The 24,698-nt window shown below is 39.2% G+C and overlaps 1 protein-coding gene across 3 annotated transcripts in view; it reads left to right on the forward strand.

The window, feature by feature from the left end:
- Positions 1–24,698, forward strand: part of STAG1 (STAG1 cohesin complex component) — a 417,614-nt gene that overhangs the window by 22,261 nt on the left and 370,655 nt on the right. The window contains exon 2 of one of the 3 annotated variants that reach the window (XM_074405880.1): positions 6,312–6,380. The exons of the other annotated variants lie outside the window; for them this stretch is intronic. The gene's annotated coding sequence lies outside the window, so the exon portion shown is untranslated. The remainder of the gene's footprint in view (positions 1–6,311; positions 6,381–24,698) is intronic. 3 annotated transcript variants of the gene reach the window in all.

Raw genomic sequence — 24,698 nt, forward strand, 5'->3', positions numbered from 1 at the left:
TCCAAAGCTTGTATAGGTAGTAATTAGCAGATCTGGGATTCAGACTCAGGAAGTCTGGCTTCCTTTATGCTCCCTGTATAGTATACGCCATAGCCAAAAATGCATTTACATGCTGCTTTCAGAAACAAGATATTAAAAGGAATTTAAGATAAATAATTTTGTTCTAATTATAAACTAAAAATGTTGTAATACTTTATAGTTTATTTTCCCTCTGTTATTTGATGCTAAGGATGAACTCAATTTACTCTTTTATTTAGTGTAAGGAAACTAGTATTCAGCGTGGTGGGTTTTTTTTTTTTTTTTTTTTTTTTTTTTTTTTTTTTTGATACAGAGTTTCGCTCTTGTTGCCCAGACTGGAGTGCAGTGATGCAGTCTTGGCTTACTGCAACCTCTGCCTACTGGGTTCAAATGACTCTCCTGTCTCAGCCTCCCAAGTAGCTGGAATTACAGGTGTCTACCACCACCCCCCAGCTAATTTTTTGTATTTTTAGTAGAAATGAAGTTTCACCATGTTGGCCAAGCTGGTCTTGAACTGTTGACTTCAGATGATCCATTGCCTCAGCCTCCCAAAGTACTGGGATTACAGGCGTGGGCCACCACACCCAGCCATTCTGGGTATTTTTGATAACCAACACCGATATTGTTAATAATCTAGATTTTTTTCCCCAAAGGTTAATTTAAAGTTAGGTTCTAAATTGAATAATAATATGATTATTTTCCTTACTGAAACAAGTTGAAATGTAATTCTGAGGTCATTTTGTAATGAGTTGGTTTTGGTTAATGGATATTTGACTTTCCCTAGAGAATATATTTGAATAACTAACCTTGTTTACACCTAGCATGTTTTGTTCCTAGAGACCCAAAAGGGGAAAGTATTTCTCAGATACAGAGTTCCATTCTTAACTATTTTCAGGCCAGTTGGTGCTAGAATGAGATTAAAGGGGCAGGAGAACTCTCATTTCTCAAGTATCTGTTATAGGCATTATTCTTGGTGCTTTAAATACATAGCCATCATTTATTGAATACAAGCTTTTTATTAAGCTCTTCAAGTGCTTTAGATTCATTACATGCCATTTACTTCACACATAACCCTTCAGAGAACATGGCAAAGATGTTTTTACAGATGAGGGCTTTGTTAGGCTCTTTTTATTCCCTCTTCTTTCCTCCTTTCCCCTCCCCTTCACTTCAAGGGGAAATAATCATAAATATAGATGGGGAATGAGATTGGGGTGGTGCTGAGATTATCAGTGCTACCAACTTACCTATTATTTAAGGCTGTCCAAGTTACACATTTAGTCATTTCATTTATATAGTGGAAAAGAAAGCAGTTAAGGTATTTATTCTCTGAGAGGCAATCAATAATCATGTAAACAAAATAATCATATATTATGATAAATGCTATCTATGAAGGGAATAAATGAGATATTATGATGGATAATAATGAGGGACTTACATTAAAAAAGGCTCACTTTTGGAAGCTGAGAGACAGACTGATTTCTTGAGGCCAGGAGTTTGAAATGAGCCTGGCCAACGTGGCAAAACCCTGTCTCTACTAAAGATACAAAAATTAGCCAGGTGAGGTGGTACGTGCCTGTAATCCCAGCTACTTGGGAGGCTGAGGCAGGAGAATTGCTTGAACTTGGGAGGCAGAGGTTGCAGTGAGCTGAGATTGCGCCACTGCACTCCTTCCTGGGCAACAGAGCAAGACATTGTCTCAAAACAAAACAAATCGAAGTACATTCTTCTAGGTTAGTGGTTCTCAACTGAGGACGATTTTGCTTCCCAGAGGACATTTGGCAATGTCTATAGACATTTTTTATTGTCACAACTGGGAATAATGGTTTATGCTGCTGGCATCAGTGGATAGAAACCTAGCGATTATGGTGTATGCTACTGTCATCAGTGGATAGAGACCTGGGGATGATGGTGTATGCTACTGGCTTCAGTGAATAGAGATCAGGGATGTTGCTAAGCACTCTTATAATACTCAGAACAGCAAACAACTGTTGGCCCAAAAATGTCAATAGTGGCAAAGCTGAGACACTGCTTTTACTATTGTATGAATATTGGAGTGGTGGGTGGTGTGTGGGGAATGCAAGAGGGAGGATTAGCTTGTTACAGTGTAAAGGTGACAGATATAGTGCCTTGGATGATGGTTGTAATAGAGATAATACTGAGAATTGTTCTTATTCTGTATGTGTGTTGGAGACAGAGCAGATAAGTGAGGAAAGGGCTAAGTCAAGGATGATCTCCAGGTTTCTAACTAATAATTGAGTGAATTGTGACACCATCCTAAAGTGGAGAAGACTGGGAATGAAGGGTTCAGATTTTTAAAATTTTATTTCATTGAATCTGAGTGGCTATTAATAGAAGACACACCACTATTTTAGGGGATAATAAGAAGGAAACAGTAACCTCATGCTGTCTGTACTTGGTCACACCAGCCACTCATTGCTTTGAAATCTTACCTATCCTCAGGGATTTGGCAGTTTTTTCTACGTTCATTTGTATTGCTTGGCCCATGATAGGCTGTCCTTTTGCATGTATCTTAGTAACAAAATATAATATGGCTTCATCTGCTTGTGGCTGTTCTCATATCCCATAAGTCATCACTTTTACTGTTGCTTTGCAAGAAAACATAGAATTGAGGTTATTACTAGTAATAATGAATATTTAACTTGCTAAAATCGATTTTTTGGTACCTGTTTGCATACATAGTAACTTTTCAGTGCCAAATTGTAGAACAGTATTTTGAAAGCAGTTTAACTCAACATGCATGGAATCAGCAATGTAAGTAGCTCAACTGATGATAATTGGTCAAGCTAGTGAGATTTTAGAAATAGGAAATAATTCTTTTGTCATAAAACTTTATTTTTATTTTTATTTTTTTTGAGACGGAGTTTCACTCTTGTTACCCAGGCTGGAGTGCAATGGCACGATCTCGGCTCACCGCAACCTCCGCCTCCCGGGTTCAGGCAATTCTCCTGCCTCAGCCTCCCAAGTAGCTGGGATTACAGGCACGTGCCACCATGCCCAGCTAATTTTTTGTATATTTAGTAGAGACGGGGTTTCACCATGTTGACCAGGATGGTCTCGATCACTTGACCTCGTGATCCACCCGCCTCAGCCTCCCAAAGTGCTGGGATTACAGGCTTGAGCCACCGCGCCCGGCCATAAAACTTTATTTTAAACATATACACACATATAATTTTGTTTTTTAGTTCTTGCCTACTGAAGGGTGGTAATATTGATATATAGGGTGACTCATTTGCTTAGGTTAAGATTTTTGGTGAAGGTTCATTAAGAAATTTGCACGCTTCCTTAGTTGATTTAAAATACTAGAAAAAATCATTGGTTTTACACAGAAATGTTCAGGAATATCTAGATTTACAATTATAATACTTTAAGCTTTTGACTGTTTCCATTTGGAACCTTTCTAGTTCACTTTAAAAAGACAATTTGAATTGTCAGACAGGAGCATTTCATTTCCTAAAATAAGAAATGGTACTTTGCTATAGAAGTTCTATTCATTATTTTTTTACGTATGTTTTATTTTTTTTTAAACATCGACAGTCTCTTTTCAACCTTACAGAGCTCTCTAGTATTAGTCTTTTGTCCCAGTGTATCATCCCCTCCTGCTTTTATTTTCTTAGCTAGCTGAGAACCTTATTTACCTCTTGAAATATATTCATCTGCTTTTCATTGCATTTGTTTAACTAAAACCCAACCACATCACTTCATCTTCTGACTTCTGTGTACCTGGCTTTGAGTTACTGAGCACAGTTGGAGAAAATAACAACCTTGCAGACTGGAGCCACTAAGTATTCATGCTCTCCAATCTTAATTGGATCTTCAGCATTACCCAGTAATCCTCCTTTGTTCCTAATTTTTTTCATTCCTCATGCAGTTACTTAAAAACTTGTAATCTCTCATAGCCCCCTCACTTTACCACTTCCCTTCTCTTTTTCAGTAGATGACCTCATCTATTCACTGTGAAACTTGAATTTAATTATTATTTTATTTCTGGGAGAAGTTTGAAATAAGACCACATAGAGATCACCTTAACATTTGCGATACCTGTTGCTTGGAGGCATACAGGAAACTAAAGTATAAATTTTAGGACAAAAATGGAAAGATACATCTTTGTGGTAATTTTAGTGATTCTAGTGTGAGCTAATTTTAGTACATCATTACTTTTTTTTTTTTTTTTTTTGGAGACAGGTTCTTGCTCTGTTGCCCAGGCTGCAATGCAGTTACGGCTTATTGCAACTTCAACCCTGGGCTCAGGTGATCCTCTCACCTCCGCCTTCCAAATAGCTGTTAACACAGGTGTGCACCACCATACCTTGCTATTTTTTTTCGTATTTTTAGTAGAGATGGGGTCTCACCATGTTGCTTTGGGTGGTCTCAAACCTCTAAGCTCAAGCGGTCTGCCCTCCTTGGCCTCCTAAAGTGCTGGGTTTATAGAGGAGAGCCACTGCACCCAGCCCTGTAGTGCAGTTCTTAATATCACTTTTATAATGGAACCAAATTATTTAACTTCACTTCTTCTTATCTGTAAGCAATTTCATTCCTTTTGATAAAGAATGAAAAAGAGTGCTCACTTTGGCAGTACATATACTAAAACGAGAGCCATATAGAGATTAACATGGCCCCTATATTAAAAAAAATGTAAAAAGAGTATTAGATATTCAACAAGATTCTAAGAGAAGATACTTCATTATTTTTGTTTGCATAAAGTTAAAACTACTTAGTTCCAAATTGAACTATTTGATTGTTATACTGCCTTCAGTATTATTTGTAAATCTTCTATTTCCCTCCTTTATCCAAATTCTGAGCGTTTCTCTTTGTTGTGGCCTATCTTGGTCTGTTGTCTGTAAGGTTATTATCTTTTTTGAGGACTTTCTCTGATTGCTTATAAGAGTGTGGAAAATAATCATTGATTTTCCAGGCAGCTCAGGCTTTCTTGGTTTTATTTGGTTGACCTTTTTGACACTTCCAATGTCTAAGGAAGGAACTACTGAATTTGGAAACCAATGACTTGGATTCTAATCCAGATTAGTCAATTTATTAGCATCATGTTCCTCTGTGAATTACTTTAACCTCACTGTGGCACTTGTATTGTTAATAAATACGTATGCCCTTGTCATCTCAGAGCATGTTGGCTAGCAAATGAGCTAATATAACAGTCCTCTGTAAACTATGAAATAAGTATAAGTGGTAGTTCTTTTGGGACATGCCTTTTTTGTTTTTTGAGACAGAGTCTCCAACTGACACCTAGGCTGGAGTGCAATGTTGTGATTTTGGCTCACTGCAACCTCCGCCTCCCAGGTTCAAGACATTCTTCTGCCTTAGCCTCCTGAGTAGCTGGGATTACAGGTGTCTGCCACCACGCCCGGCTAATTTTTTGTATTTTTAGTAGAGAAGGGGGTTCATCATGTTGGTCAGGTTGGTCTCAAACTTCTGATCTCGTGATCCGCCTGCCTCAGCCTCCCAAAGTTTTGGGTTTACAGGCGTGAGGCACTGCGCCTGGCGCTTCCCCCGCCCTCCCCGCCCCGTTTTTAAGATGAAGTCTTGCTCTGTCGCTAGGCTGGAATGCAGTGGTGTGATCTTGGCTTACTGCAACCTCCACCTCTCTGGTTCCAGCAATTCTCCTGCTTCAGCCTCCCGAGTAGCTGGGACTACAGGCACGTGCCACCATGCCTAGCTAGTTTTTGCATTCTTAGTATGGGGTTTCAGCATGTTGGCCAGGATGGTCTTGATCTCCTGACCTCATGATCCATCTGCCTTGGCCTCTCGAAGTGCTGGGATTACATGTGTAAGCCACCACGCCTGGCCTCATCAACAGATTTTTAAGCAGCATTCATCCAGTTTGTAAAACAAGTAAAATACAAGTTGCAGTTTGGAGAGGCATTTGGCAGGGCAGAAGATTGTCTCTGGGGAATGCTGACTGACCGATGAGTGTGGCAGGAGCCAGTGATCCGTATAGCACACTCTGGTTCTCATAATTAATATGCTTAGAAATTAAATTTATATTTACATCCAGAAATTATTGAGGTTTCAGGTGGCTTCAAGTCAGAGGTATAAACCAGGGTGTCAGACTATTGGTATACTTTGAGAAATTAACTTACAAATGAAACGGTCTGCCTGTGAGTAACCAATCAGTGCATTGTTTTTTGTAGGAGTACAAGTATCAGACACAGATTATAATCTGAAGATTGACTGGTAAACCTGAAATGAACTCATAAGAAGTTGGGTCATTTTATTTTATTTGATTTGTGTATTTTTTTTTTTTTTTTTCCCCATCTCAGCTCACTGCAGCCTCCGCCTCCTGACTTCAAGCAATTCTGCCTCAGCCTTTTGAGGAGCTGGGATTACAGGTGCTCACTACAACACTCAGCTAATTTTTTTTTTTCTATTTTCTCCGGAGAATATACCAAGTAAAGCTGATTTTTGTGTTTTTAATAGAGACACAATTTTACCATGTTGGCCATGCTGGACTTGAACTCCTGACCTCAGGTGGTCTGCCTGCCTCGGTCTCCCAAAGTGCTGGGATTACAGGTGTGAGCCACCGTGTCTGGCTTAAGTTGGGTCATTTTAGTTGTTACTATTGAGCTCTGATAGCTTGATAATCTGTGTTCACTATAGCAGATCTAGGTCAGGACACATTGTCCAGGGACTGTGTTGGAGACAAACTGCCAAATTTAATTTGTTTGAATACTGCTCACCATTCAGTTAATTTGGTTTCAGCTTCATATAGTCATTTAGAAGATCTGGGTTCTGCTTCCCATGCCACTTACTTTGGATTTTATATATTTACTTTGTTCATTTCACACAGACGTTTATCTTGTTTCATTCTTCTTAATTTATGTTTAGTGTTCACTTCAATTTTTTTTTTTTTTTTTTTTTGAGATGAAGTCTTACTCTTTTGTCCAGGCTGGAGTACGCTGGCGAGATCTCAGCTCACTGCAACCTCCACCTCCCAGGTTCAAGCGATTCTCCTACCTCAGTCTCCTCAGTAGCTGGGATTACAGGCATGTGCCACCACACCCAGCTAATTTTGTATTTTTAATAGAGGCAGGATTTCTCCTTGTTGGTCAGGCTGGTCTTGAACTCCCGATCTCAGGTGATCTGCCCGCCTCAGCCTCCTAAAGTCCTGAGACTGCAGGCATGAACCATTGTGCCCAGCCTCACTTCAATTTTAAAAGAACCTTTCCTCGTGTTCCATATATTCCACTTGTGGATTGGATTTATCCTTACAAAGTTAAGTAGGATATATATTGCTTCTAGTGCATTCTTGCTTTTGCATCTGGGAAGAGTATGGATTTTGCAGTCAAGCCTAGATTGCTCTGTCATGTATTTTGCTGAAACTTTGGAGCAAGTTAGTTCTTTGAGATCCATCCATTCATCCATTTATCCAACATTTCAGAGGTATTGTAGTGCTGCTGCTGCTCCTTGCCTTTCTGTTTTTCCTTGGTATGTTGAGATATAATTTATATAACATAGAATTCTCCCATTTTAAATGTACAGTTCAGTGATTTTTAGTTAATTTGGAAAACCGTGTAGCCATCACAATCTAATTTCTTTTTTCTTTTCTTTTCCGTTTTTTTTTTTTTTTAAAAAAAAAGACAAGAGTTTCATTCTTTGTTGCCCAGGCTGGAGTGTAATGACTCAATCAGAGTTCACCGCAGCCTTCGCCTCCCAGATTCAAGTGATTCTCCTGTGTGACCTTCTCGAGTAGTGGAATTACAGGTGCTAGTCAGCATGCCTGGCTTTTTGTATTTTTGTTAGAGACAGGGTTTCACCATGTTGGCCAGGCTGGTCTCGAACTCCTGACCTCAGGTGATTTGCCTGCCTCAGCCCCTCAACGTGCTGGGATTACAGGTGTGAGCCACCTTGCCCAGCCTTTTTTCTTTTTCTTTCTTTCTTTTTTTTTGTTTTTTTGTTTTTATGTTTTTTTGTTTTTTTGAGTTCGAGTCTTGCCCTGTCTCCCAGGCTGGAGTGCAGTGGTGTGATCTTGGCTCACTACAACCTCTGCCTCCTGGGTTCAAGCAATTCTGCCTCAACCTCCCGAGTAGCTGGGATGTGTGCCACCATGCCTGCCTAATTTTGTATTTTTAGTAGAGACAGGATTTTTCCATGTTGGTCAGGCTGATCTTGAACTTCTGACCTTGTGATCCACCTACCTCAGCCTCCCAAAGTGCTGGGATTATAGGCGTGAGGCACCACGCCCGGCCTATAATTTCAAAATACTTTTATCACCCCCCAAAAAGAAAATCAGTGCCGATTTGTAGTCATATCTCATTTTCTAATCTTAGGGTACTACTAATCTGTTTTCTGTAAACATCCTTTTTTGGGACATTTCATAAAATTGGAATAATTTATGTGCTTTTTCATGTTTGGCTTTTATTTAACAATGTTTTTGAGGATTACCTATATTAAGGCATCTTTCAATACTTTATTTTGAAGAGTATTTCAAATTATTTGTTCACTTGATGGACATTTGAGTTTCCAAAATTTGGCTGTTGTGAATAATGCTCTGAATATTCATATACAAATCTTGTAGATACATGTTTTCATTTCTCTTTGGTAGATATGTAGGATTGGAATTACTCGGTCATGTAGTAAATTTATGTTTAATATTTTAAGAAACCGCTAAATTGTTTTCCAAAATGGTTGTACTGTTTTGCCTCTTTTCTTCCTTTATTTTTAAGACAGAGTTTTGCTTTGTTGCCCAGGATGGAGTGCAGTGGTGTCACCTCAGTTGGATGCATCCTCCATCCATTCCCCTCTCTCCCCGGGTTCAAGCCATTCTCTAGCATCAGCCTCCCAAGTAACTGGCATTACAGGTGCCCACCACCACACCTGGCTAATTTTTTTGTGTTTTTAGTAGAGACAGGGTTTTGCCATGTTGGCCTGGCTAGTCTCTATCTTCTGACCTTATGTGATTCACCCACCTTGGCCTCCCAAAGTGCTGGGATTACAGGCATGAGACCATGCCTGACTGCCTGTTTTTAATCTGAATAGTTAAGATGACTATTTGATTAGAATTCAGTATCACATGACATTAACCATTTGCCGTGAAAGAAGAATCATAGCATCATAGTATTCTACTACTCCAGCTAGTGAAAAATAATAAGATTCCAAGTATGTCACTTGCAAAAATGTAATGTTTAATGATTAAAACTAGATTTCTACCAGGTGAATTGATTGCTTGGAAGTTTCACTTAAAGCCACTTCATAGAACAGTTTAAAAATGTATTATTAATACCTTATTTAAAAAACCTTTTAATTATGGAAAATTTCATGCAATACAGATGAAGACAAAATAGTGCTTCCTCACATATTTTTCACCCAGCTTCAGAATTCACTCATTTCAATTTTGTTTCAACTGTACTCATATCCAGACTCTTCTCCCCCATATTGTAAAGATACGTATATTGCTATTATCACATCTAAAGCTTTTGATGAATGAGATACAGAAATAAAAATTTCAATTTCTTTTTACCTTCATTTAAAAATGAAAATGTTTAAAAATAGATTTTCAACACTAGGGATTGGAGTGGTTTTTTACAGTAAATACATGAGTCTATGTGAGTTATTTTTTTTTTTGCTGGGGGTGAGTGTATGTTCCTGTTCTTTCTTCCCCTCTGTCGGAAAAAAATTATATCAAAGTTTTGAGGCTGTGGAGGCTGAGAGGATGTTTTTATTTGGTCAATTTACATGAGAATAAGTAGCTTTAGAACATGGGGTGAGGTCCAATTTGATTTTTTTTTTTTTTTTTTGCCTATATTACTGCTTTAGAGGAATTATTTCTGTCATTTGCATTAGACATCCAATTGCTTTAAAACTAAAGTCTTAAATTTTACTTTCTATACATGATTCCTGGTTTGGATTATGGATCTCACTGGATGTTTGGAGATCCATCGTCTGTTTTCTGAAAACTGTAATTTTTTTCGTAGTAATTAATTGATTAATTTATTGAGGCAGAGTTTTGCTCTTGTCACCTGGGCTGGAGTGCAATGGCACGATCTCTGTTCACTGCAGCCTCCACCCACTGAGTTCAAGTGACTCTTCTGCCTCAGCCTCCCATGTAGCTGAGACTGCACATGCCCAGTACCACACCTGGCTAATTTTTGTATTTTTAGTAGAGATGAGGTTTTGCCATGTTGGCCATGCTTGTCTCAAACTCCTGGTCTCAAGTAATCCACCTGCCTTGGCCTCCCAAAGTGGTGGGATTACAAGCATGAGCCACTATGCCTGACCTCCATATTGTTTAGAATTGTTTTCTCATTAGTACCAAAATGCTTGTAACACCAAAATCTAACTATTTATAGTAAATCTGGACTTTAATTTTGTTTTATGACTGATTTATATAGGCACCTCTGCTTTTTTCAGCCTCGGTCCACATGTAAAATAGGGATATTATAGTATCTGTTACTTATTCATTTATGATTATCTAAAAGATAAAGATGAGAAAGTTAAGTGCATGTAGATTTGTTTTGGTGATGGGAGTAGGTGTTGAGGCTGGATTAACGGTACTTTATGGTTTTATGGCATATGCATTTACAAAGAAGACAAAAGAGAAATAGAACAGACAAAAAGTGATTAAGTGTTATTATGTACACAATGCTATTATAAGCCATTTATATAAATTCACATTTGATCCCTATGATAAAATGCTGGTGGTATATGTTATCATTCCAAACCACTCCTTGCAACTGTGAAGTAATACAGAAGATATATGTTGTTACTCTTACTTGATATATGAGGAAACTAAGGCTTGGAAAAATATAGCAGTTTGCAGAAAGTCTAACTACTAGTTAGTGCAGCTTTAATTGGAAAGTTTATGCTTCTTTCTACCACCTGTGGTATGCTTCTACTGTGACCAGTTGTCTTATCAGGGAGAGAATGCAGTTGTTTTTGTTCTCCTTTTTTAGGGCACTGAAATGTTAGAGGTTACTTTGATACTTGGGTTGGTTAGCCAATTAGAATATAAGGTTTTTTGTTTGTTTTCTTAAAGAGACAGGGTCTCACTTTAGTTGTCCAGGCTGGACTGTAGTGGTGCGATCATGGCTTACTGCAGCTTCAACCTCCTAGCCAGAAGAGATCCTCCTTCCTCAGCCTCCCAAAGTGTTGGGATTACAGGCATGAGCCACCGTGCCTGGCATCATAATGTGTTTTTTAGTGCACACGTGAAACCACTTTTATTGGAGAGATATATATAAGAGTGAAATCTCTTGGTTGTAAGGTATGTTTTAAGTAGAAAATGCCAAGTTGTTTTCCAAAGTGGTTTTACTAAACTTTTCTTCCACTAGCATTATATGAGAATTCCCTTTTGTATTCTCCTGAGTGCACATCATTGCCAATCTTTTAAAATCGCAGCCATTTTTGATGGCTTTAATTTGCACTTTCTCTGGCTACTAATGAGTTTGAGCACCTCTTTGCTGACCATTTTGATGTCCTATTCCGTAAAGTGATTGTTCTCATCACTTACCTATTTTTATTTTGAATTATCTATATTTTGATTCATAGAAGCTTTTTATATATTTTGAATATAAGGCATATGTCAGTTTAAGTTGCTTATATTTTTTCCCATTGTGTAGTTTGTGGTGCCTTTTAATTTATTTTTTATTTTTTATTTATTTATTTTTTTTTATGAGACGGAGCTTCGCTCTTGTTACCCAGGCTGGAGTGCAATGGCGCTATCTCGGCTCACCGCAACCTCCGCCTCCTGGGTTCAGGCAATTCTCCTGCCTCAGCCTCCTGAGTAGCTGGGATTACAGGCACGTGCCACCATGCCCAGCTGATTTTTTGTATTTTTAGTAGAGACGGGGTTTCACCATGTTGACCAGGATGGTCTCGATCTCTTGACCTCGTGATCCACCCACCTCGACCTCCCAAAGTGCTGGGATTACAGGCCTGAGCCACCGCGCCCGGCTTGTGGTGCCTTTTTAAATGGTATCTTTTGGTACAAAAAAGTTCTCTGTAGGCTGGGCATAGTGGCTCATGCCTATAATCCCAACAGTTTGGGAGGCTAAGGTGGGCGGATCACAATGTCAGGAGATCGAGACCATCTTGGCCAAGATAGTGAAACACCGTCTCTACTAAAATACAGAAAATTAGCTGGGCATGGTGGCGCTCGCCTGTAGTCCCAACTACTCAGGAGGCTGAGGCAGGGGAATCACTTGAACCCGGGAGGCGGAGGTTGCAGTGAGCCGAGATCGCACCAGTGCATTCTAGCCTGGTGACAGAGCAACACTCTGTCTCATAAAAAAGGAAAAAGAAAAAGAAAAAAAGTTTTCTGTATAGTTACCTATGTCAGGGTTTTGGTGCTTTTTTGTGTTCTGTTTAAAACAATTCTTTCTTTCTTGGAGATCATGGAGTTACTCACATCATCACCAATCAACATTTATTTACTTTTCTCATTTAGATATGTAATATATACTTCACCTGGAGTAGATTTGTGTGTGTGTGTGTGTGTGTGTAGTTGTTAGGTCAAGTTTTATTTTTTCCAATGGATATCCAATTGTTCCAGCACCATTTATGAATAAACAAACAAAAACTTTTGCCATCACTTTGTGGTGTCGTGTTTTTATGATTGATATCCATAGAAGCATGCTATGTGTCTGGGCCTTTTTCTTGTTACATTAGTCTGTCTAGCCTTGTACCAATATCATTGCCTTATTTAGTCAGCTAAATGATAAATCTAAATATCCTGTAGAATAAGTCTCCTTTTTTTTTAAAAAAAAATCTTGAAACATGGTCTTACTCTGTTGTCCAGGGTAGAGTGCAGTAGCTTGATAACAGTGTACTATAGCCTTGACCTCCTGGGCTCATACAGTTCTCCCATGTCAGCCTCTAGTGTCACTGGGACCATAGGTGTGTGACACCATGCCTGGCTAATTTTTTAAATTATTTGTGGAGGTGGGATCTCCCTGTATTACTCGGGCTGCCCACCTTGTTCTTTTTAAAGATTTGCTAGTCTGTTCTTTTGCATTTCCATGTACATTTTAGAATCACTGTATTAATTTCTCCCCTTAAGTAGACAGAAAAACCAATTTAACCTCCAACCAAACCACAGAATCTTTTGGGATTTTGGTTCGGATTGTACTGTTGCTTTAGATCAGTTTTGGGATGGGTGAAATTAACATCCTTTATAGCTTTCTAGTTAGAAGTCTTGCATATCTTTTGTTAGATTTATTCTTAGATAATTTGATTTTTTTTAATGCCATAGTAAGTATATATTTATTTATTTTTTCTTTTTGTAAGTGGGATTTCAGAAATTAGTATACTTTAACCAAGAGTTTTTTTTTGTTTGTTTGTATTTTAAAGACAGGGTTTCACCATGTTGGCCAAGCTGGTCATGAACTCCTAACCACAGGTGACCAACCTGCCTTGGTCTCCCAAAGTGCTGAGATTACAGGCGTGAGCCACCACTCCCTGCCAACCAGGAGTTTTATAGTGAAGTTTTTTTGTGAAAAATTACATTCTGTGATAACTTTAAGTCATTGTCTAAAGCATCTCCAGTTTTTATAAAGCCAGAGGAACCCCAGGATGGTACACAAATAATTGTTTGTGATGATATCATTTTCCTTTCTGTTTTCAAACAAGAGTGGGTAAAGTGTTGTATATTGAATTAAAAACATAACACGACCATTTCAGTTTATCTCAGTTTTTTTTTCCTGTGGGAGGACTTTGACATTTAGTTTCATTGATGATTTTAATCTATTCATGAAAGCAGTTGGTTAAATAAAATGGTTTATTTACTATTTTTGAGTTTTAGTTTTTCTTCTTGGCAAACTTTACTTTAGGTTAAGTAGTTTCTTTTGCTCCATGGTTGGGATGGGGGAGAGAGGCTATAATACAAACCAACGATGAAGTGAAATACAGTATGCACATTGCAGTCTTGTTTCAGTGGAAGTGAAGTATAAAACCTGGAAATTCTGATACTGTGGAAAAGAAGCAAAGTACCTGATAGGCTTAATACTGCATAGTGTGTGTGAGACAGAAAAATGCTTATTTCTGAATTCTAGAACTGGAGCTCTGGAATTGTAGCACTGGAATAGAGAGGAAGAAAAGGATCAGAATACAGGGAAAATGAAATAGCCTGGAGAAGAGAAGGATAAAACAAAATTTTAACATCTTAGTTCCTGGAAAACCATTACAAAATCAGACTGTATTACAGTGTGAAAGTTGATAAGTGTTTTTATAAAAACGTAATGTTGTACTTGTGTTTGGGTGAACTTTTCTCGGTCTTAAGGACAGATTATCCAGAAAGGAAGGGAAAAGTACAAAACCTCAGCATGTTTTCCAGGGATATATGGAGGACAAAGAAATGCTATTGTATTGTTTTATGAATAAAGTCTGATACTTATCGGGAGTTCCCAGTGCCTCCTCCCCATCTTTTTAAAATTTATTTTATTTTTTGAGATGGGGTCTCACTCTTTTGCCCAGGGTGGAGTACAGTGTTGCAGTTTTGGTTCACTGAAACCTCTGCCTCCTGGGTTCAAGTGATTCTTGTGCCTCAGCCTCCCCAGTAGCTGGGATTACAAGTGTGTGCCACCATGCCTGACTGATTTTTGTGTTTTTAGTATCGATGGGGTTTCACCATATTGGCCAGGTTAGTCTCCAACCTCAGGTGATCCATGTTCCTTGGCCTCCCGAAGTGCTGGGATTACAGAGGTGAGCCACCGTGCCTGGCACTCCCCACCTTTTTTCTTAAGAGAGAGGGTCTGCTCTGTTGCCCAGGCTGGAATGAGGTGGCATGATTGTAACTTATTGCAGCCGTGAACTCCTGGGATCAAGCGATCTTCCTATCTCAGCCTCCCTAGTAGCTGGGACTGCTGATGCATACCATCATGCCTAGCTAATTTTATTTTAATTTTTTAGAGATGGTTCTCACGATGTTGCCCAGGCTGGTCTTGAACTCCTGACCTCAAGCAGTCCTCCTGCCTTGACCTCCCAAAGTGGTGGGATTATAGGAGTGAGCCGGGCTCCTTCATGATTAGAGAAAAATTTACTGAAACTCAGAGTTCTTCTATGTAAATGATATGATAACTTGACTTTCCTGTATAATAAATTTGCCTTTATTTAAGTTAGTTATAAATTAGCCTGGGCAACTTAGTGAGACCCTTTTCTTTTTGGAGACAGCATCTTGCTCTGTAACCCAGGCTGGAGTGTAGTGGTGTAGTCTCAGCTCACTGCAGCCTCTACCTCTTAGGTTCAAGTGAATCTCCTCCCTTAGCCTCCCAAGTAGCTGGGACTACAGGCAAGTGCCACCACACTCAGATAATTTTTGTGTTTTTAGTAGAGACAGGGTTTCCCCATGTTGATCAGGCTGGTCTTGAACCCCTGACCTCATGTGATCCTCCCATCTTAGCCTCCCAAAGTGGTGGGATTACAGGTGTGAACCACCATGCTTGGCCAAGACCCTGTCTTAAAAAAAAAGAAAAAAGCCAGGTGCAGTGGTACATGCCTGTGGTCCAACTATTTGGGAGGCTGAGGTGGGAGGATTGATTCAGTCTCAAAGGTTGAGGCTACAGTGTGCCATGATTATGCCACTGTACACCAACTTAAATAATTGTCAGGATTTACTACATGTTACAAAGCTTCTATGACCTTTTTTTTTCTTTTTTTTTTTTTTTTTTGAGACAGAGTCTCACTACGTTACCCAGGCTGGAGTGCAGTGGTGTGATCTTGGCTCATTGCAACCTCTGTCTCCTGGGTTGAAGTGATTCTCCTGCCTCAGCTTCCCGAGTAGCTGGGATTACAGGCACATGTCACCATGCCCGCTAATCTTTGTGTTTTTAGTAGGGACAGGGTTTCACCATGTTGGGAAGGCTGGTCTCGATCTCCTGACCTTGTGTTTGACCCGCCTCGGCCTCCCAAAGTGCTGGGGTATAGGTGTGAGTCACCATGCCTGGCCACTTCTGTGACTTTTAACTACAAATAACTGTTGGGATGGTAGGGGTGAAACTAAGCACCTAAAAAATTTTAAGTAGGTGTATAATAATACCAATATAGCAAGCCATAAAACTGTTTACGTCATATTAGTGTTTTATACTTTATATTGGCTTCCCAGTATTAAGCCTTTATTTTTTTTTTTATTGAGGTGAAATTCACATAACATACATTTAACCATTTTGAAGTATACAATTTAGTGGCGTTTAGTGTGCTTGTTTCGTTTTACAATCATTACTCTAGTTTCAAAATGTTTTCATTATACCAAGAGAGCATCTCATATCCATTAAGTAATTACTTCCCATTTCCTTGACACCCTCCCCCAAATCTCTTTGCAGTCACTCATATGCTTTCTGTCTCTATGGATTTGCTTATTTATGATCTTTCTTATAACTAAAATTATATGTGGCCTCTTTTACTTAGCGTAATGTTTTCAGTGTTTATCGAAGTTCTAGCATGTTAGTACTTAATTTTTATGGCCGAATAACATTCAGTTGTATGTATATACCACATTTGTTTCTTAGTTCATCTGTTGACATACCTTTTGGCTATTTTGAATAATGCTGCTATTAACATTTATGTTCAAGTTGTTGTGATGATATATATTTTAATTTTTCTTGGTTATATACCTAGCAGTGGAATTACTGGATCATCTGTGGTAATTGTTTACCTCTTCTCCCCCCTCCCCTCCCCAAGACATAGAGTCTTGCTCTGTCACTCAGGCTAGAGTGCAGTGGCTTGATCTCAGTTTACTGCAACCCCCACCTGCCAGGTTTAAGTGATTCTCCTGCTTCAGCCTTCCAAGTAGCTGGGATTGCAGGCTCCCACTACCATACTATCACACCTGGCTAATGAGTTTTTTTTTTTTTGTAATTTTGTATTTTTAGTAGAGACAGGGTTTTACCATGTTGGACCGGCTGGTCTTGAACTTCTGACCTCATGATCCACCCACCTTGGCCTCCCAAAGAGCCGGGATTACAGGTGGTAGCCACTGCCTCTGGTCAATTCTGTTTACCTTTTTGAGAAATTGCCACATTGCTCTGGCATTTGTGGCTGGCATCATTTTACATTTCTACTAGCAATGTATGAGAGTTCCTATTGCTTCACATCCTCGTCAACACTTGCTGTTTTCCTTAAAAAAAAAAAAAAAAAAAAAAAAAGCTGCCTGCTATTGTTTGAATATGATTTGTTTGTGCCCACCAAAACTCACGTTGAAATTTAATCCCCAGTTGTTCTCAGTGTAGTGAGTGAATTCTTGCTTTCCAGAGACTGTATTAATTCTTGAGGGAATGGATTAGTTCCTGCAAGAGCATGTTGTTGTAAAGCCAGGACATCCCTCAGGGTTTCCTCCCTTTGCATATGTCCACTTCCCCTTTGACCTTCTCTGCCATGTTGTAAAATAGCACAAAAGCTGTCACCAGAAGCTAGGGTCATTCCCTTGAACTTCTCAGCCTGCAGAACCATGAACTAAATAAACCTCTTTTTATTATAAATTACCAGTTAGGTATTCTGTTACAAGCAACACAAAATGGAGGAATACACCATTCTAAAGATTGTAAAGTAGTATCTCTTTGTGGTTTTGACTTGCATTCTTTTAATGACTGCTGAAGTTGAACATTTTTTCATGTGCTTGTTGGCCATGTGTATATCTTCTTTGGAAAAATATATTTTAAGTCCATTGCCTGTTATAAATTGGCTTGTTTGTCTTTTGTTGTAGAGTTGTAAGAGTTCTTTTTTAACTTTTTTCTTTTTTTATTTTTATTTTTGAGTTGGAGTTTCGCTCGTTACCCAGGCTGGAGTGCAATGGCGTGATCTCGGCTCACCGCAACCTCCGCCTCCTGGGTTCAGGCAATTTTCCTGCCTCAGCCTCCTGAGTAGCTGGGATTACAGGCATGCGCCACCATGCCCAGCTAATGTTTTGTATTTTTAGTAGAGACGGGGTTTCACCATGTTGACCAGGATGGTCTGGATCTCTTGACCTCGTGATCCACCTGCCTCGGCCTCCCAAAGTGCTGGGATTACAGGCTTGAGCCACCGCGCCCGGCCTGTAAGAGTTCTTTATGTAGTCTGGATACTGGTACCTTAAGTATTTTCTCTTGTTTTGTGAGTTGTCTTTTAACTTTCTTGATAATGTCCTTTGATGCACAAAGCTCTTAAATTTGACGAGGTCCAGTTTATATAATTTTTCCTTAGGTACGTGGGTTTTTGGTGTTACATGTGAGAAACCATTTCCAAATCCAGTGTAATAGGTTACTTCTATGTTTTCTTTTAAGAGCTTAAACTTTCAGCCTTTATATTTATGCCATTGATCCATTTTGAGTTAATTTTTAGTGTGATGTGAGGTAAGGGTCCAACTTCATTCTTTTGCATGTGGATATTAAATTATCCCAGTATCATTTGTTAAAGAGACTATTTCTTCTCCATTGAATTGTCTTGTACTGTTGTAAAAAATCAGTTGACCACAGATGCCTGAGTGTGTTTCTGGATTCTAATTCTGTTCCATTGGTCTGTCTTTCTGTCCTTATGCCAGTACCACACTGTTTTGACTACCTTAGCTTTGTAGTAAGTTTGAAATTGGAAAGTTTTAGTCTCAAATTGTGTTGTGCTTTTTCAATATTATTTTGATTGTTTGGGACCCCTTGGAATTCTGTATGATTTTGAGGGTTGGCTTGTCCATTTTTGCAAAAAAGGCCATTGGAATTTTGATAAGGATTGCACTGAATCTGTACATCATTTTGTAGAGTATTGCCATTTTAGCAATATTAAATGATCTTCTAATCTGGGAATGTTAGATGTCTTTCCATTTAATTAATTTGTAATTTCTTTTAGCAGTGTTTTATGGTTCTCACTTTACAAATCTTTCACCTTCTTGGTTAAATTTATTTTTAGATACTTTAATTTTTGGATGCTACTGTAAATTTGTTTTCTTTCCTTTTTGGATTGTTCGTGATATGTAGGAACACAACTGATTTTTGTATACTGATCTTATACTGTGCAACTTTGCTCAATTTGTTTATCAGTTTACTTTTTTTTTTGTTGTTGTTGATTCTTTTTAATATTTTGTATATAGGATCATGTCTTGTGCAACTAGAGATAGGTGTATACAGATGCCTTTAAATTCTTTTCTTGCCTGGCTAGAGTGTTGAAAGTGGGCATCCTTGTCTTATTTCTGATGTTAGAGGGATGTCTTTTAGTTATTCACCATTGCGTATAATGTTAACTGTAGTCTTTTAATAAATGCATCTTATAATGTTAAAGAAGCTGTCTTCCACTTCTAATTTTCTAAGTTTTTCTGTTTGTTTATTTCTGAGAATGGGTCTCACTCTGTTGTCCAGGCTGGAGTGCATTAGCATGGCTCAGTGTAGCCTTGACCTTTTGTGCCCAAGTGATCCTCCCTCCTCCGCCTCTGGAGTTACTGGGACCACAAGCATGCACAACCATCCCTGGCTAATCAAAAAAAATTTTTTTTTTTTTTTTTTTTTTTTTTTTTGGTAGAGACATGGTCTTCCTACCTTGCCCAGGACTTTCTTGAACTCCTGGGCTTAAGTGATCCTCCCACCTTGGCCTTCGCCATGTGCTGAGATTACAGGCATGAGCCATTGTGCCTGGCAATTTGTTTTTTAGCATGATAGTATATTCTATTAGTTCATTCTCACACTGCTAATAAAGATATACCTGAGACTGGGTAATTTATAAAGGAAAGAAATTTAATTAACTCACAATTCCATATGGCTGGGGAGGCTTCACAATCATGACAGAAGGTGAAGGAGGAGTAAAGTCACATCTTACATGGCACATGGCAGCAGGCAAAGAGAACGTGTGCAAGGGAGCTCTTCATTATAAAACCATCAGATCTCATGAGACTTATATTCATTATCAGGAGAACAGCACGGGAAAGACCTGCCCCTATGATTCAGTTGCCTCCCACTTCTCCTTCCCACAATACGTGGGAATTATGGGAGCTACAATTCAAGATGAAATCTAGGTGGGGACACAGCCAAACCATATCATATGTTGAACTTTGTTTTGTGTGTGTGTGTGTGTGTGTGTGTGTGTGTGTGATGATCATGTGGTGTTTTTTCTTTGTTCTGTTAGTATGACGTATTACATTGATTTTCTTATGATAAACCATCCTTTATTCTTGGGCTAAATCTCACTTGTTCGTGGTGTATAATCTTTTTAATTTGTTGGTGTATTTGGTTTGCTTATATATGTGTGTATATATATATATATGTATGTGTGTGTGTATATATATATATATTTCAGATAGGGTCTCACTTTGTCACCCTTGCTTGAGTCCAGTGGCACAGCCTCAGCTCACTGTGACGTCCACCTCCCAGGCTCAAACCATCCTCCCACCTCCGCCTCTTCCCAAGTATCTAGGACCACAGGTATGCACCACCGTGCCCAGCTAATTTTTCTGGTTTTTTTTGGGGGGGTGGGGGTGGGGGTGGGGAGAGTAGAGATAAGGTTTTGTCATGTTGCCCCAGCTGCTTTCAAACTCCTGAGCATAAGCGATCCACCCGCCTTGACCTCCCAAAGTACTGTGATTCCAAGTGTGAGCCACTGTGCCTGGCCTTGGTTTAGTATATTTTATTGAGGGTTTTTGCTTTTGTATTCATAAGGGATATTGATGTATAGGTTTCTTGTGGTTTCTTTGTCTGACTTTTATATCAGCTTAATGCTGCCGTTGTAGAAAGTGTTAGAAGGTACTACTTCTTAATTTTGGAAGAATTTTAGTAGGATTGGTATTAATTATTTTTAAATGTTTGATAGAATTTACCAGTGAAGCCATCTGATTGTGGACTTTCCTTTGTTAAGAGGTTTTTCATTACCAGTTTGTTCTTTTCATTTAGGTCTGTTGAGATTCTCTTAAGTTAATTTTTTGTGATTTCTGTTTCTAGGAAATTTTCCTTTAGATGATCTAATTTGATGATGCACGATTTTCCCCTTTTTTGTTTTTTTGAGATGGAGTCTTGCTCTGTTGCCCAGGCTGGAGTGCAGTGGTGTGGTCTCAGCTCACTGCAGCCTCTGCCTCCCAGGTTCAAGCAGTTCTCCTGCCTTATCCTGCCGAGTAGCTGAGATTAGAGGTCTGTGCCACCCCGCCTGGCTAATTTTGTATTTTTAGTAGAGATAAGGGTCTCCCCATGTTGGCCAGGCTGGTCTTGAGCTCTTGACTCCAGGTGATTTGCCTGTCTCGGCCTCCCAGAGTGATGAGATTATAGGTGTGAGCCACTACACCTGGACAGCATATGATTTTCTTGAGATGATCTAATTTGATGGTATATGAGTTCATAGTATTCTCTTATAATCCTTTAATTTTCTGTAAGATTGGTAGTAATGTTCCCACTTTTGTTTCTTTTTTATGTTTTAGAGAACTCTAACCCAGTTCATAGGGCCTCATTCTGTTGCACAGGCTGCAATGCAGTCATGCAGTCATAGCCCACTGCGACCTTGAACTCTTGGGCTAATTTTTCTTTGGTAGAGATGGTGTCTCATTGTGTTACCCACGCTGGTCTCTTACTCCTGGCCTCAAAGCGATTCTCTCATCTTGGCCTCCCAAAGAGCTGGATTACAGGTATGAGCAACCATGCCTTGCCCCACTTTCATTTCTGATCTTAGTTATTTGCATCTTCTCCATTTTTTTTCTTAGTTTATCTGAAGGTTTGTTAATTTTGTTGATGTTTTAAAGAACCAAATTTTGGTTTAATTATTCCATTTTATCTCTGCTCTATATTTGCTCTTTTAAAAAATGGCTTTAGGTTTAATTTGCTGTGTTTTTTTTCCCTAATATCTTTTTTTTTTTTCATTTTTTCTCTAATATCTTAAGTGTAAAGTTAGGTTTTTGATTTGAGATCTCTCTTCTTTTTTAATTTAGGTGTTTACATCTATGTATTTACCTTTGAACACTGCTTTTGCTGAATCCCCATGGGTTTGGAAGATTGTATTTTCATTTTCATTAGTTTCACATTATTTTCTATGTCTCTTGTGATTTATTCTTTGACCCATTGCTTGTTTAAGGGCGGATTGAATTGTGAATTTTCCAGGTTTCCTTCTGTGATTGACTTCCAGTTTAACTTGTTTGTGGTTGGAGAGTATATGTTGCGAATTCTAGTTCGTTTAAATTTGTCAGGAATTGTTTTATTGCCTAACATAATGGTCTGTTTTGGAGAGTGTATCATGTGTACTTGAGGATTGTATGCCCTGCTGCTGTTGTATGGAGTGTTGTGGATATGTTACATCTAGGTGGTTTATAGTGTTGCTCAGATTTTTTATTTTCTTAATGATCATCTGTCTAGATGTTTTAGCCATTATTGAAAGTGAAGTTTTGAGGTCTCCAGGTATTATTGTTGAACTGTTTCTCCTTTTAGTTCTCTCAGTGTTTGCACACAATTTCGGGGCTCTGTTGTTTTGTGTGTAATTGTTATATATCTTCTTGATGAATTAACCCTTTAATCGATAGGCATTCTTACCTTCTTTTTTTTGACAGGGTCTCACTCTTCACCAGGCTAGAGAGCAGTGGCACGATCTCAGCTCACTGCAATCTCCCAGGCTCAAGCGATTCTCCCACCTCAGCATTCTGAGTAGCTGGGACTACAGGTGCATACCACCACACTATGCTAATTTTCTGTATTTTTGGTAGAGATGGGGTTTTGCCACGTTGCAGAGGTTGGTCTGGAACCCCTGAGCTCAAGTGGTCTGCCTGCCTGAACCTCCCAAAGTGCTGGGATTACAGGCATGAACCACTATTCCCAACCATTCTTGGTTTTGTATAACAACTTTTGACTTAAAATCTCTTTTTTGTTACCATCAGTTTTGCTACTCTTCCTCTCTTTTAGTTACTATTTACATGATATAAATTTTTCCATCCTTTTACTTTTAAGTTATTTGTGTCTTTGAGGCTAAAGTGAATCTCTTTTAACTAGCATATATGGTTGCATCTTTTTTTCCTTTCTTTTTTTGTTTTTTGAGAAGGAATCTCGCTCTCTTGCCCCGGCTGCAGTGCAATGGCATGATCTTGGCTCACTGCAACCTCTGCCTCTTGGGCTCAAGCTATTTTCGTGCCTCAGCCTCCTGAGTAGCTGGGATTACAGGAGTATGTCACTATGTCTGGCTATTTTTTTTGTACTTTTAGTAGAGACGGGGTTTCTCCATGTTGGTCAGCCTGTTCTTGAACTCCTGATCTTGTGATTTGCCGGCCTTGGCCTCCCAAAGTGCTGAGATTACAGACGTGAGCCACCATTCCTGACCTGTAGTTGCATCTTTAAAAAAATTATGGCTGGGCGTGGTGTCTCACGCCTGCAATCCCAGTACTTTGGGAGACCGAGTCAGCTGTATCACCTGAGGTCAGTAATTCGAGACCAGGCTGGCCAACATGATGAGACCCTGTCTCTGCTAAAAATACAAGAATAAGCCAGGTATGGTGGTGCACCCCTGTAATCCCAGAGATTTGGAGGCTAAGGCAGAAGAATTGCTTCAACACAGGAGGCAGAGGTTGCAGTGAGCTGAGATCATGCCAGTGCACTCCATCCTGGGCCACAGAATGAGACTCGATCTCAAAAAAAAAAAAAAAAGTCATTTATGCCAATCTGTGTTTTTTGTTTGTTTGTTTGTTTTTGAGACCGAATCTTGTTCTGTCACCTAACTTGGAGTGCAGTGACACAATCTTGGCTCACTGCAACCTCCACCTCCTGGGTTCAAGTGATTCTCCTGCCTTAGCTTCCTGAGTAGCTGGGACTATAGATGTACACATCCATGCCCAGCTAATTATTTTGTAATTTTAGTAGAGAAGGGGTTTGACCATATTGGCCATGCTGATCTTAAACTCCTGCCGTCAGATGATCCATCTGCTTTGGATTCCCAAAGTACTGGGATTACAGGCATGAGCCACTGATCCTAGTCCCAGTCTATGGTTTTTAATTGTTGATTTTAAGCTGTTTACATTTAAAGTGATTGCAGATAAGGAAGAACTGTTGCCACTTTGCTATTTGTGTGTGGTCACTGAAGCCTGTGTTCTGATATCTTAGTGGTCAGGTAGTGACCTGTCAGCTCCATGAGGGTCAGAATCCAGTAAAGAAAAAAAATATTTTTTTTCTGTATTTTGTATTTATTGAGTAGTGCTACTCAAGAAATCACTTTAGCTCAATGGGGTTGAAACAGTGGTTAGCCTACAGGCACGTCCCTTAGTGATCCACTAGGCAGATAAAAACGCACAACCCCAATTTTTGGACAAGGTACTTATTGTCCACCCTGACACCAGCAAGCTGAATCACAAAGATGGGCTGCTGTCCTCACAAGTGCTTTCCTCCTAGCTGGTGAATGGGGGATGGTAGCTACTATGTGAAATACAGAAATTCATCAGTGTTAACCAGTGACTTTCTTCATCCAGCCCACTCATGGACACTATAAGTGTTTGACTAGACTCTAGAGTTCTGGAATAGTTGATTTCTAATAGTTCTTGCCAGCTTTACAATTGTTTCATTGGAAGGACTTTTTCTTGTAGCTTCTTACTTGGCCATCTTCCATGATGTCACCTCAGCCTTTACTTTTATATATTGACATTGTATTCAGTTTCTTAGTTTAAAATCTGAATGAACCTGGATAATTGAAGTTAATTTTTAAGTTCATTTCTAAGTGAGGCAGGGTACTGTGGCTCACTCCTATGATCCCAGCATGTTGGGAGGCCGAGCTGGATGTGGTGGCAGACATCTATAATCCCAGGTACTCTGGAGGCT

Source organism: Saimiri boliviensis, chromosome 9 (genome assembly GCF_048565385.1).
Source record: "Saimiri boliviensis isolate mSaiBol1 chromosome 9, mSaiBol1.pri, whole genome shotgun sequence".
NCBI lineage: Eukaryota > Metazoa > Chordata > Mammalia > Primates > Cebidae > Saimiri > Saimiri boliviensis.